This window comes from Kogia breviceps, chromosome 17 (genome assembly GCF_026419965.1).
Source record: "Kogia breviceps isolate mKogBre1 chromosome 17, mKogBre1 haplotype 1, whole genome shotgun sequence".
In the NCBI taxonomy this organism is placed as follows: Eukaryota; Metazoa; Chordata; class Mammalia; order Artiodactyla; family Physeteridae; genus Kogia; species Kogia breviceps.
In genome coordinates, this window is record NC_081326.1 from 60,854,233 (window position 1) to 60,868,788 (window position 14,556).

Sequence of the window (14,556 nt, forward strand, 5' to 3'; positions counted from 1 at the left end):
ATGAAGCCGAGAAGTGAGACTGTAGTAAACATCACAGTGACCTGCATTTCAAAATGTTCTGTCTTGAGGCAGTAGGTTAACAATTTGCTTAAGCACATCATAGGCTCTGGAGTTCAACACACATGGGTCTGAAGACCATCTCTGCCATGTGATAGTGGTAAGATCCATCTCAAGGTATTAATAACTTTGAGTCTCTAAGTTTCCTTAATCTATAAAATAGAGAAAATACAAATCTCGCAGGGCTGTTGTGAAAACTAGAGAAGGCCACTTATATAAAATGCTTGGCACTCAATAAACACTCAATAAAGAGCAGATGTTTTGTTCTCATTACTTGTGACGAGTAAAAGAAACAAAAGACTTAGGAAAGGTGAAGAAAATGGGCATTTGTCAAAGAAAGGAACACTGCATCTCTAAGGAAAATCTAGGGGGCAAAAGTGCTGACTCAGACATACTACAGGAATAAAGGGGCAGATTTATTTTCAGACCTTTTCTTTACCACTCTGAGTCCCAGCTTCCTGTTGCTCCTTTGTCAGACATCAGCAAACGGAGACCTACGAATCTGTTTTGATGTGATTCTCTCATGATAAAAGATATCGATTCTCTCCTGATAAAAGGTGCCCTCCTCTCTTCATCTTCCTATCTTTTTTTTTTGAGGTACGTGGGCCTCTCACTGTTGTAGCCTTTCCCTTTGCGGAGCACAGGCTCCGGACGCACAGGCTCAGCGGCCATGGCTGACGGGCCCAGCCGCTCCGCGGCATGTGGGATCTTCCCGGACCGGAACACGAACCCGCGTCCCCCGGATCGGCTGGTGGACTCTCAACCACTGCGCCACCAGGGAAGCCCCATCTTTCTATCGTAATGTCTAACAAAATGCATGAAAAATAGAAGTTACTCATGTTTGATCAGCTTCATTCAGACAGGCACTACAATACATCTAGTGCTACTTCTTGTTCAATAATCATTAGGAATTTTGGCTTTTCGAAGTGTGTATGTATGTGTGTGTATTTAATTATCTTTTTTCCCTTTAACTCAGTATAGATTGAATTAATGCACGGGATCCCTAATAGGCTGTGTGATCGACCATTGTGATTTTATTTTTCTGGATATACATAGTAGGACCAAAAGTTAGATTGACTTTTGTTGTACATCTCAAAGAGTTAACTGAGAAATTAAATTGCTTATGATTTGACCCTGAAATTTGCTTATATTTGCACTGTGACTGCTCTTCCACTAACCCATTATAATGTTTCGTTAGCATCTTGCCTAATGTGTGCACTTGTCTTTCTTTCCCCACACAGTTGCAAAATGGCAGAAGGTAGGGTTATTTTACACATTTGTTCAGTACTGACTCGGTCAAAGATCCTTATTGAGCTGCAAAACCTTAGCTTCCTGCCTGAGTCCTTCACACTTCCGTTTCTCTTTGCTTAGTCCCCCATTCCCCATTCTTACCAGCATTTCTATTGAGTAAGGAGAACAAAGGCTCAACTTTATTGACACTTCTCCTCCTATAGTTTTCTGGTACAGAGAAAAAGAAGCATCAAAAGGAAAGCGTATTTACGTGCAGGAACCCAAACTGGCCCAAACTGACCCCCTAGTTTTCTGGACGCTTGACTATTGCATTCAGGAAACAGTAAACCCCAAGTTCCTTGAAAAGAGTATCATTACACTTGTCAGTATTTTCTGAAACAGAATTTACTAGAAACGGGTGCTAGATCAAATGATATGCACACTTGTAGTTTAAAAGAATATAGCCAGATTTATTTTCCAAAATTTACAGAAATTTTTACTTATCACTACTCTTGAGAGTGTGTGAATTGTTGCTTTCCTCATTGCCCTAATCTCATGGGCATTGGGTGTTAACAAAATCTTAACATTTTTATCAATCTGAAGGGATAAAAGTTGTATTTTATTGTTGCTTTTATTTTCATTTTCCTGAATATCAATTTTCCTTGTGCTGTACATTGTTCATACTAACTTGAAGAACTACTTACATCTTAAGAGTATTAGTCACTTTTTGTGTACATGTAGCAAATGTTTTTCCCAGTTGGTGATTGTTCTTTTAATTTGATTAAGTTGCCTTTTTTCCGTTCAAAGGGTTTTTTTGTTTCATTGTTTTCTAATTTCATCTGGTATTTTATTTTTCCATTATAGCTTTTTGTTTCCATCTTCCTTACTAAGCTTCCCTTTACCCCTAAGGATATATACACCCCTAACTTAATTTTTTTTCTTTTAATTCTTTTATTTTTACGGTGGGAACTTTTGTCTTAAATTTATATTCGTCTATGGGCACACACAGTTGGAGTTACATTTATTTTCTTCCAATAAATAATGATTACCTCAATACCAATTGCTAGTAAATTCATAATTTCCCCACTGACTTGTAGACTAGTTGTTTCATTTATTGAGTTCTCCTACACATGGGAATTTTTTTCTGGCTTTTGAATTCAGTTCCTTGATTTAAGTGTCTATGCCTAAGCAAGCACTTTATTATTTTGAATATAGTAGCTTTACATTGTTTCAATAAACAGTAAGTCATTTCACCATATTACCATTATTGTTTTAAGACTTTAAAACAATTCCTGTATATTTTTCTTCCACATGGACTTCACAATCAGTTTATCAAATTCTAAAAATAATTGCAGCACTTTTTTTGTTATTTTAAGAAGCTGGGAACAATATAAGTGTCTATAAGTAGGAAAATAGTTGAATAATTCAGTGCTTCCAAAATATGGAATAAATTTAGATCATCCTAATTATGGAATACTATATAGCTATCAAAGAGAATGAGGTAGACCAAGTGTTTACAGAAGTCAACACATATATGTGCAGCAAAGGTGTCAAGTATAATAAATATAGGAAATTATAAAATATTTAATGCAATTCCATATTTGTAAGAAAAACAACAATCCCTCCTCGTACATGTGCATGTATATTTGAATAAGCAAATTAAAAAAATATGGAGTGATACAATATTTTTCGTAATGACTTTCAGGGATGTGGGCTTATTTCTGTGTGAACTAATAATCTTACTTTAGATGCTTTAGATTCCCTCATTCATGTATTACTTATATAATTAAAACATTCAAATGTCTGAAATTAAGATTAGTATTCTTGCTATATGCAAGGAAGCAAACAACAACAAGAAAAAAAGAGTTAAACCTCCATTGACCCTTTTATATTGTTATACACTGCAGAATCTGTATTAGGTAGTAAGCCTCTCATCATGAGGTAATTTATCCAGCTGTCTCCTGTAGCATGCAACACACAATGTTTTTCTCTCAATTTATGTACAAATCTCAAATAGCATATAAATCCAGATCAAAGTATCTTCAGATATCTTATAGACCAAGTTTCCCAATGCATAGATGAAGTATGTAAAATGTTAAATACTTTGGCCAAGTGTAACATGTAATGTGCCCAGATGGGAATAAATCAGCTTTATGAATAAAACTTCAGGTGGTATACCTTGACCCGTTCTGCTCACATCTTGATATTACAAGTTTCTAGGATTCACAATTTCAACATTTAAAATACCTATGGAGTTCTTTTACTTAAGATCTTATAATGACCACAAAGAATTCTTTATGGATGACGGAACTCCACATAGAAATAAAGAAAACCACATACAGGTAAATTTGCTATCAAGTCACCAATAAGCTGGAGGAAGCCCACAGGTGACTTTGTTCCCCTGAAGGAAATTTGTATACAATTTAAAATAATTGAAAATATATTTGGAAATCATGATATTTTTCTTACTACTCTTGAAAAACCAGAGTATCTGAGGAAACTGGATTTACTTTTTGGTACAGTAACTCATGGTCTTGTGGGAGGATTATTTGGAAATCTCAAGCGTTATCTGCTAATGAAATCTAGCAGTTAAACTTACCACTTCCTCCTTGGTTGTTAACAGCTGGAAAATCAATTATATCCCATGATTGGATTCACTATAAATAAGCGGCCTTTGGTCATTATAAACAACAGGCTCCAATTCTATACAAAATATAAACCTGACCCCAAGCTAAGAAATTGAAAGTTAAGTTGTCAGTGACTTAAGTGCTGAAGTACCCGACGTTGCCTAACATGATCTTCTCAGAAGTTTCTGTTCTTGGACGCAAACCAGGAGTCATGTGCTGATTTATCAGGAAGCAAGCCATATCAGCAAGACCTGACCTTGGAGACCACACAGGGTGGGACTCAGACTTTACTGAAATGAGGAGTAGCCCTATTATAACAAGTGTCCCCTTAGCTAAAATAATATAGTGCCTTTTGGTTAAGAGCTAGGGGAATCTATTCTTTTACTTTGGGCAAACATACATAGAACACATATGTGGAGAGCTAGGGAAGCATGTAGGAAAGTGGAGCTCCTGTCTCTATTCAATACAAACTCCCGCAGTGGAGAGCTCACTCCCTCTCAGGGCAGCCCTTTCCCTCCCTAACTGGTTTTGACTGTGACACAGGAACTTGGAAGCCTGGCTCCCCATCCCATCTCAAGTTCTTAGTTCCCCCACTGGGGTCTCTTAGGAGGCATCTGCTCAAGGTTCCTGGGGGTGGGGCAGGGGCACTGTGTCCAAGCTCCGCCCTCACTCCAGCCCAACTCAAGAAACATATATATGCTAATATGTATAAAACGGATAACTGTAAGAACCTGCTGTATAAAAAATAAAATAAAAAATTTCAAAAAAAGAACTAAGAAGCATTAAAACAGAAATAATTTTTATATGTGATGCTTTCCTCCATAATTTCTAAATAAACTGCAAATTAAAAAAAAGAAAAGAAACATTTGCTCATTCATTCATGTATTCATAGTTATTCAGAGTAGCCTAGAGGTTAAAAGCCTGGGTCCTGGAAACTGACAACCCTACAATTCAATCCTGGTTCTGTAATTTTATACAAGTTACTAAACAACTATGAGCTTCCCCTTGCTCATCTGCAAGGATATCATGAAGCTACTGATCGCCAGGATTAAGTGGGATAATTACTGTAAACAGCTTAGCACAGGATCTGGCACATAGTAAGTGCTTATCCAGAGGGGTAAGAATAGTCAAATGCTGAGACCAAGACTTAATTCCTATACAATTGGAAAAGGAGGTCTATGTAGTTCAACTGGAGACCCATGTAGATATGCACTAATGAGGTTTTGTCACCAAATAACTTTGGGGAGACTAAATTATGCCAAATTAAATACACTCCTTTCCTCAAAACTGCTCTGAGTATTAATAAGCTAATATGCACTGTTACTTTCTAAGAAGGTAGGTAGTAGGTAGCATCTCCTCAATTTTCTTTTCATCCAAGGAATAATTTTACAAAGGAGCGTTTTGAAGAATTATCGTTCCTAGGAACAGCAGTTTGAGAAATGATCATCTATTAGATATGACATTTCAGTCTTCTATATTTTGATGAAAAAAAATGTCCAGGCCAGGGCTGTAGTTTTAGTTTCCTAAAACTAATTTATAATTTGCTTTGGGTAATTTAGCATTTTAGATAATAATTACAGTAATAGTAATAACAATAATAGGAGAACAAAATATTATATAGTGCTTATATTCCAGACTTTGTGCCAAGTGCTTTACATATATGAACACATTTAGATATTTAGAAATATTTTATCTGCCTAAAAAATAAAAAAAAAACCTGTACTGCTGGGTGTCAAAGATGGAAGTCTATCTAGTTCAACATGCCTATTTTTCTGAAGCTCATAATGCTCTCAAATGGTAGAGTTAGGACTAAGGTGCATGCCTGTTAACCCCTTGCACTATTTTCCTTTTAAATCAGCAGTCTCTGATGCTATGACACCACCTGGTCTTTTTTCCAGAGATTTAAATATTTTAAATAGCGGGGAGAGGTCACTTTGCTCAACTACGCTTTTCTACCATTATGAGGTCTTTTAAAATCCACACTGTAATTTATTATCTTTCCAACTTTAACGATTTCAAAATAAGTCCTACAAATTCGAACAGAATTCAGCTGTTCAGAATTTTCCTCTACTGAAAATGTCCCCTGAAGAATTTGATTTAAGATGGTGGGTGACCTTACAAATGTTGCATTTTCCTATCTAAAATCGGAAATGATGAGCAAAGAGGCTTTACAAATATTTTTTGTTTCCTTCTAGTGCTCATTTGAACTCTTGACTCCAGGCTCTTTGAGAAGGAAGCATAATGGTGGAAATTAAAGATCTCTAATGGGACCAAGTGGTAGAACAAGATTTCTTACCTTTCCAGTCTGTCCTGGAAGGACCACCAAGGTGAGATGTGATTTTAATCTCTGGGCCCACTGTGATCTTGGCCTTTCTGTGTGAACTGTCAACAAGGGTGCTAACTGCCAACTGTTATGGGAAAAAACAGGAGTCCAGGCAGAATTGAGCTGAGATAACTGCTTCGTTTCACTGAAAGCATTAAATCACCTTCTGCTGCCAGCAGCTTTCATCTACTCTCAACGTAAGCCAGGTTGAACCAGTGACCCACAAGGCAGAATTACCAAGCATCACATTACCAAGCCAGGCAGTCTGGGATCACATGGACTGGTTTACATCTCTCAGGTTGTACCCCACTAATGACACCTCTCACACTGGACTGGATTTTTCCTCTGGCCTGTGGGCTTAGTATCACCTTTCACTGTTTTGTCCTTCTTAAGTGGGATCTGCCACTAGAAACTATAATGGTTCATTAGATGGTCCACACTGTATTATATTATATGAATTTAGAATCTTTTTTTCCACCCTTTGTCTTATACTAAGTTGCTTACATAAGAAAGAGAGGGAGAGACAGATTTCGTGGAGATGTTTAAAAGCCCCTTAGTTTGAATATCAGCTAAAATTCTCTAGGAACTTAGTTTGAAGTGTTTATACTCACAAAATGTCACTAGTATCACCAGGACAGTTAATTTTTTGTATTCAGTAAATCCATATTATATCATTTGAATGAGTGTAACATAAACTAGAGGTTTCCTCATATAACCTAAATTATTTAGGAACAATTTTCCAGTGACTTCTATTCGAATACTCATGACCCTTGGCAGTGCTACGGGTAAATGTTTAGCAACCAACTATGTGGGGGAATAAATGCACTGATTTGTAGCATTCACCTATTTCTGTGGTTTAAATAGTCCTAAGGTGGCCAATTTCAGGCTATCAACATGACATCACTAAAATCAGAGTTTGGAAAAGACGTGCAGTAGAGAAACATTATGTAGTATTCCCACCATACAGATACAATGGACACATAGTCTGAAGAGCCTTGATAACAGTAAAATGTAGTCAAATAATTAGGATTTGGAAATGTAGTAAAATAATATATGTGTAGTAAAGTATATAGTATTAACACTGGTAATGTTATTTGTATTATTAGTGTAATTTATTATTAATGTTCCTATCATTAATATTATTAGTATTAAAATCAAATGAGTCACAAAGGAACAAAAGGATTTACCTTTATTTTTAACATATTTATTTGATTATAGGTTTATAAAATTTAATTCTTTTTTTAAACACCTTTATTGGAGTGTAACTGCTGTACAATGTTGTGTTAGTTTCTGCTGTATAGCAAAGTGAATCAGCTGTATGTATACATATGTCCCCATATCCCCTCCCTCTTGCGTCTCCCTCCCACCCTCCCTATCCCACCCCTCTAGGTGGTCACAAAGCACCCAGCTGATCTCCCTGTGCTATGCAGCTGCTTCCCACTAGCTATCTATTTTACATTTGGTAGTGTATGTATATCAATGCTACTCTCTCACTTTGTCCCAGCTTACCCTTCCCCCTCCCCATGTCCTCAAGTCCATTCTCTACCTCTGCATCTTTATTCCTGTCCTGCCCCTAGGTTCTTCAGAACCTTTTTTTTTTTTTTTTTTTAGATTCCATATGTCTTAGCATACGGTATTTGTTTTTCTCTTTCTGACTTACTTCACTCTGTATGAAAGACTTTAGGTCCATCCGCCTCTTAAAATTTAATTCTTAATAATGACTATGTTTGACTACCGACTTAAAAATTTCCTGAAAATTTAACAGTTGGCTTTTGCAAATTGGTGTGAGATGAAGAAATGGATGTGGAAAGGGCATTGGGTTGCAAGATGGTTGACCTAGGAAGTGAACAGCAGTTAAGGGCAAAGGTTCAGGAGCCAGACTGCCTGAGTCCAAAGCCCAGATTCTCTGGTGACCTTGGACATGTTGCTTAACCACTCTGAATTTTAGTTTCCTTTAAGGTAAAAAGGGAATTATACAAGAACATAACCTACAAGAATATTGGGACTTTAAATAAGATAATCTTTGCACAGTGACTCTGTATAGTAAGCAAACAAGATTATTATTACCATATTTCATCTAGGCCATAGATGCTATGTAATTATAGACAATTTATTTCCCTCAGCATTTCTTCATGTGTAGATAAGGGGTTAAATACAAAATGATGTATAATCTTCCTCCTAGTTCTCAAATGCACAGTGATTAAGACCTAGAGCTTTTAAGTCAGATGGCCTAGATTCAGATCCTGGATCTCTTCATACAAGTTGTGAAGCTTTGGACAAATTAATTCATTTCTCCTATCCTTGCCTTATTCATCTGGAAGTCAGAAAGTGACGCAATAATTTGTTGCACAGAATTTTTTAAGGTTAAAACAAGGTCTTAACCCAGTGTTTGGCACACAGTAGGTAATTTATAAAGCTAAGCTTTTAAATTAATGATATTAGTATTGTTATAGCATATAAAATATTAATAATAGTAGTATTTTTAGTATACCATGTAGCATTATTATAATGCATAATATTAATGTACATTACTATATATTACTATATATTATATATAAATATATATTTCTATAATTACTATAATTATATATATAAATATGTATTACTATATATTTTATATATTGCATATATATTGTAGTAGTATTGGTATTATTATTATTACTTAGTAATATTTTTTAATATTATTAACATTAACATTATTAAGAAAATGGAGTACAAATGTACAAACGCTAATTTTTTTTTGTATATGGTATGCCCTCCCAAACCAAATCTTCATCCAAGGGACATGTCCCATGACTTCTCAAAATTAATATTAATAATAAAATATATACTGTTAATAATAAGATAGATAATATTTGGGCATTTTCTAGGTGTCATCCATTGTAGTAAGTGGTTCACATATAATTTAATGAACCTCTTTGAATCTCAGTTTTATTATTTTTAAATGACTTTAATACCTATCACATAAAGTTGTTGAGATTATAAATATTATAACACATTCAACATGGTGTCTGTAACAAAGTAGACATGCGATAAATGGTAGCTAGTAATAATAATAGAATGTAGTCTATAGGTTGTGAGAATATATTTATACTTTTTGAAACATCTTACCATATTGCTTAGTGTATTACATATGCTAATTAAGCTAATTAAACTATATATGCTATATATTATTGTTATATAATAAAAATAGTTGATAGGCATTTACCATTAATATTTACTATTTACTATCAATTTACTGTTGAGAATGGTTTGGTAGGTCAGGGTGAAGATCAGAGAAAAATTGAGAATACAGAGCTCAAAAGTGTTTTTTGGAAAGAGCTGCTATTGTGTTTTCATCTCGAGCTCCTTGTGGGAGAGGAGGTGGAAGGCAAAAATCTTTTCTTGAGGTGGAGATCTGGCAGGGTTCCTGCAGCTGGAATGGGTTAGACATCGCAAACACTAGGTTATGAGGTGTTACTATTGTAAGAAAGAGGTGTTAGACTAGCACTGGCATGAGATGGCTATACTAATAATTATTCTCTCTAGTCTAATGGAATTGAATTGGGACAACTGGGTCTTCAGGGGAATCTGTTGAAAGCTGTGGGGTTTTGTTGTTGTCATTTGTTTATTTGCCGATACCGTGTCTCTTGCTATCTTAAAGCACATTTTGCTTCTTCTGCAAGACATCAATGTATACTGTTAACTGTAGCTGTGTCCAAAACATTATCAAATTATTAATGATCCCATTTTTCATGTCTTTGTGTTTATCCATTGCACTTACAATGAATCATTTTAATAATTTCTTAAAATATCATCCTCAAGTCAGTCCATATGGCCTTCTGATCTCATACGCAGTAATAAACATCAAGACATGTGGTTAAAAAATAAAGTATTTCAGGATGCTCCAGTCCCTTATTCTACTGCCCCTCAAAGGAACAGAGTGAGCTGATCCAAAAGGCCAGATAGGAAATAAAAGTGATCTCATCCTCTCTCTTGGCATAGGCTGCCCCCTCCTTGGGGAATAATTACCTGATAAACTCAGGCTTCCCCCTTCAATGGCTCCAGAAAACACAGGGCTAGCTTTTCAGAACAAATTCAGCATTCATGCTGCTCATACCTGAGAACAGAGAAGCTTAATTGATATGGTTCTATTGAATGGTGTCCAGAAAACTGATTTTTGGTGAAACATTTTTCTGGACTATCTGAGCCTGAGTTCAAACACAGGGTGGAGTTCTCAACCAAGTCAGACACTGTGATTACATTCATAGAAATATAAATGCTAGAGGAAGGCCCTGAAAGATAAAATTACCATATAAGGGACACACTTGCATGCGTATGCAAGTAGGTGGACATTGAGGAATATGAATATGTGTGTCTGTGTGTGGGTGTGCAGAATACACAAATCAAATTTCAGCAATCCTGGTAATCAAAAATGCCAATTAGAATAATAAGGACGTTCCATTTTGCTCATCAGATTTGAAAGGTAAAGTAAATAATGCTGATATTCTTAAAATTGTAGTGAAAGGATTGTTCTTAAATAGTACCCAAGAGAAAGTTAACTTGTACCATCTTTTAAAATGCTATTTAGAAATGGGAATCAAACAAGAATAAAATAGGCCTCAAAATATAGATAATATATATTCTCTGATATAGTCATTTATCTTTGACAACATGCTTGGAAAATATAAAGATAATTGTGACTGCAAAATTTATAGTATTAAAAAAATGAAAACTACCTAAAAACCCAACATTCGTTAGCAATAAAAATAATGTTTGTGATGACATTTTTGATATGTGAATTACTCTGGGTAAGAAAATAAAAGTGAAAATTGTATAGAGAACTTCATGACCTTAGCTGCATTAAAACATGAAGAAAATATCCAAGAATGAAGTTATTTCTTGCCAATGGCATTATGAGTCATTTTTGAGTATTTCTTTAATGTTGTCCATAAACTATATAGTTAGAAAAATGAAAGTAATTTTTTAAAAAATATTTATTTATTTATGGCTGCGTTAGGTCTACATTGCTGTGGGTGGGCTTCCTTTAGTTGCAGTGAGCAGGGGCTACTCTTTGTTGCCGTGTGTGGGCTTCTCATTGCGGTGGTTTCTCTTGTCACGGACCATGGGCTCTAGGTGCGTGGGCTTAGTAGTTGTGGCACATGGGCTCAGTAGTTGTGGCTCGTGGGCTCTAGAGCACAAGCTCAGTAGCTGTGGTGCATGGGCTTAGTTGCTCCTCAGCATGTGAGATCTTCCCGGACCAGGGCTTGAACCTGTGTCCTCTGCATTGGCAGGCAGACTCCCAAACACTGTGCCACCAGGGAAGTCCTGAAAGTAATTTTTTAAAAAGTATACTGAGTGCTCATTTGGAACACCTTCATGAAATGCATGAGAAGAGACACAATAGGGAGAATTAAGGACCTCAAGGGATATAAAATAGTGGAGTAAATTGAGTTGACTTTTTCCAGAATTGAAGTAACTCTTTTCGCTCATTAATTGCAAAATTCCTTTTTTAAAAAAACATAATTTCACTTTCAAATATCCAGAGAGCTCAGTTTGAGGTTCATGGAGTCAAAGTAGAAAAATAAATAATAAGAAAAGATGTCATTTAAGGAGGGTGGTTTCAAATGGGCATGACACAATTGAAAATGTGACTTTGAAATGTATTTAGAATTTCAAGACAAGGTAGAACTGTCACCTCATGTTGCTTGTGAATCACTGCACATCTGTCCCTCTGCCATGGGATAAGACTGTAGCAGGGAAAGGAAGACATTAAAAAATAATGAGAGGACTTTCAGCTGGCAGGGGAGTAAAACATGGAGATCACCTTCCTCTCCACAAATACATCAAAAATACATCTACATGTGGAACAACTCATACAGAACACCTAATGAACGTGGGCAAATGACCTCAGACTTCCCAAGAGGCAAGAATATCCCCACATACCTGGGTAGGGCAAAAGAAAAAATAGAGACAAAAGAATAGGGATGGGACCTACACCTTTGGGAGGGAGCTGTGAAGGAGGAAATGTTTCCACACACTAGGAAGCCCCTTCAGTGGTGGAGACAAGGGGTGGGTGGGGGAAAAACTTTGGAGCCATGGAGGAGAGTGCAGCAACAGGGGTGCAGAGGGCAAAGCGGAGAGATTTCCGCATGGAGGATCAGTGCTGACCAGCACTCACCATCCCGAGAGGCTTGTCTGCTCACCCGCCGGGGCGGGCGGGGGCTGGGAGCTGAGGCTCAGGCTTTGGTCGGATCCCAGGGAGAGGACTGGGGTTGGCGGAGTGAACCCAGCCTGAAGGGGTTAGTGCACCACAGCTGCCAGGAGGGAGTCTGGGAAAAGTCTGGACCTGCCTAAGAGTCAAGAGACCATTGTTTAGGGGTGTGTGAGGTGAGGGTATTCAGAGCACCGCATAAACGAGCTCTAGAGATGGGCACGAGCCATGGCTATCAGCGCAGACACCAGAGACGGGCATGAAACGCTAAGGCTGCTGCTGCAGCCACCAAGAAGCCTGTGTGCAAGCACAGGTCACTCTCCACACCGCCCCTCCCGGGAGCCTGTTCAGCCCACCACTGCCAGGGTCCCAGGATCCAGGGACAGTTTCCCCAGGAGAACACATGGCACACCTCAGGCTGTTGCTACGTCATGCCGGGCTCTGCCACCGCACGCTCACCCCACATCCAATACCCCTCCCTCCCCCTGGCCTGAGTGAATCAGAGCCACCGAATCAGCAGCTCCTTTAACCTCATCCTGTCTGGGTGAAGAACAGACACCAGAGAGCAACCTATGTGCAGAGGTGGGGCCAAACCCAATGCTGAACCCCAGGAGCTGTGCGAACAAAGAAGAGAAAGGGAAATCTCTCTGTGAGCCTCAGAAGCAGTGGATTAAATCTCCACAATCAACTTGATGGACCCTGCATCTGTGGAATACCTGAATAGACAACAAATCATACCAAAACTGAGACGATGGACTTTGGGAGCAACTATAGACTTGGGGTTTGCTTCCTGCATTTAATTTGTTTCTAGTTTTATGTTTATCTTAGTTTTGTATTTAGAGTTTATTATCATTGATAGATTTGTTTATTAACTTGGTTGCTCTCTTCATATATATATATATATATATATATATATATATATATATATATATATATATATATACTTTTTTTTCCTTTTTCTCTTTTTGTGACTGTGTATGTGTATGCTTCTTTGTGTGCTTTTGTCTGTATAGGTTTTACTTTACCATTTGTCCTAGGGTTCTGTCTGTCCAGTTTTTTTTTTTTTTTTTTTTTTTAGTATAGATTTTAGCAATTGTTATCATTGGTGGATTTGTTTTTAGGTTTGGTTGCTCTTTTCTTTCTTTCTTTTTATTTATTACTTTATTTATTTTTTACTTTTAATAATATTTTTTTATTTTTTAATAACTTTATTTTATTTATTTATTTATATTTTCTTTCTTTCTTTCTTTCTTCCTTTCTTTCTTTCTTTCTTTCTTTCTTTCTTTCTTTCTTTCTTTCTTTCTTTCTTTCTTTCTTTCTTTCTTTCTTTCTTTCTTTCTTTCTTTCTTTCTTTCTTTCTTTCTTTCTTTCTTTCTTTCTTTCTTTCTTTCTTTCTTTCTTTCTTTTTTTCTCCCTTTCCTTCTGAGCCATGTGGCTGACAGTGTCTTGGTCCTCCAGCCAGGTGCCAGACCTGAGCCTCTGAGGTGGGACAGCCAAGTTCAGGATATTGGTCCACCAGAGACCTCCCAGCCTACATAATATCAAATGGCCAAAGCTCTCCCAGAGATTTCCATCCCAACACTAAGACCCAGCTCCACTCAACGACCAGCAAGCTACAGTTCTGGACACCCTATGCAACTAGCAAGACAGGAACACAACCTCACCCATTAGCAGAGAGGCTGCCTAAAATCCTAATAAGTTCACAGACACCCCAAAACAAACTGCAGGACGCGGTCCTGCCCACCAGAAAGACAAGATCCAGCCTCATCCACCAGAACACAGGCACCAGTTCCCTCCACCAGGAAGCCTACACAACTCACTGAAGCAACCATAGCCACTGGAGGCAGACACCAAAAACAACAGGAACTATGAACCTGCAGCCTGCAAAAAGGAGACCACAAACACAGTAAGTTAAGCAAAATAAGAAAACAGAGAAACACACAGCAAAGGAAGGAGCAAGGTAAAAACCCTCCAGACCAAAAAAAATGAAGATGAAATAGGCAGTCTACCTGAAAAAGAATTCAGAGTAATGATAGTAAAGATGATCCAAAATTTTGGAAATAGAATGGAGAAAATACAAGAAATGTTTAACAAGGACCTAGAAGAACTAAACAACAAATGAACAA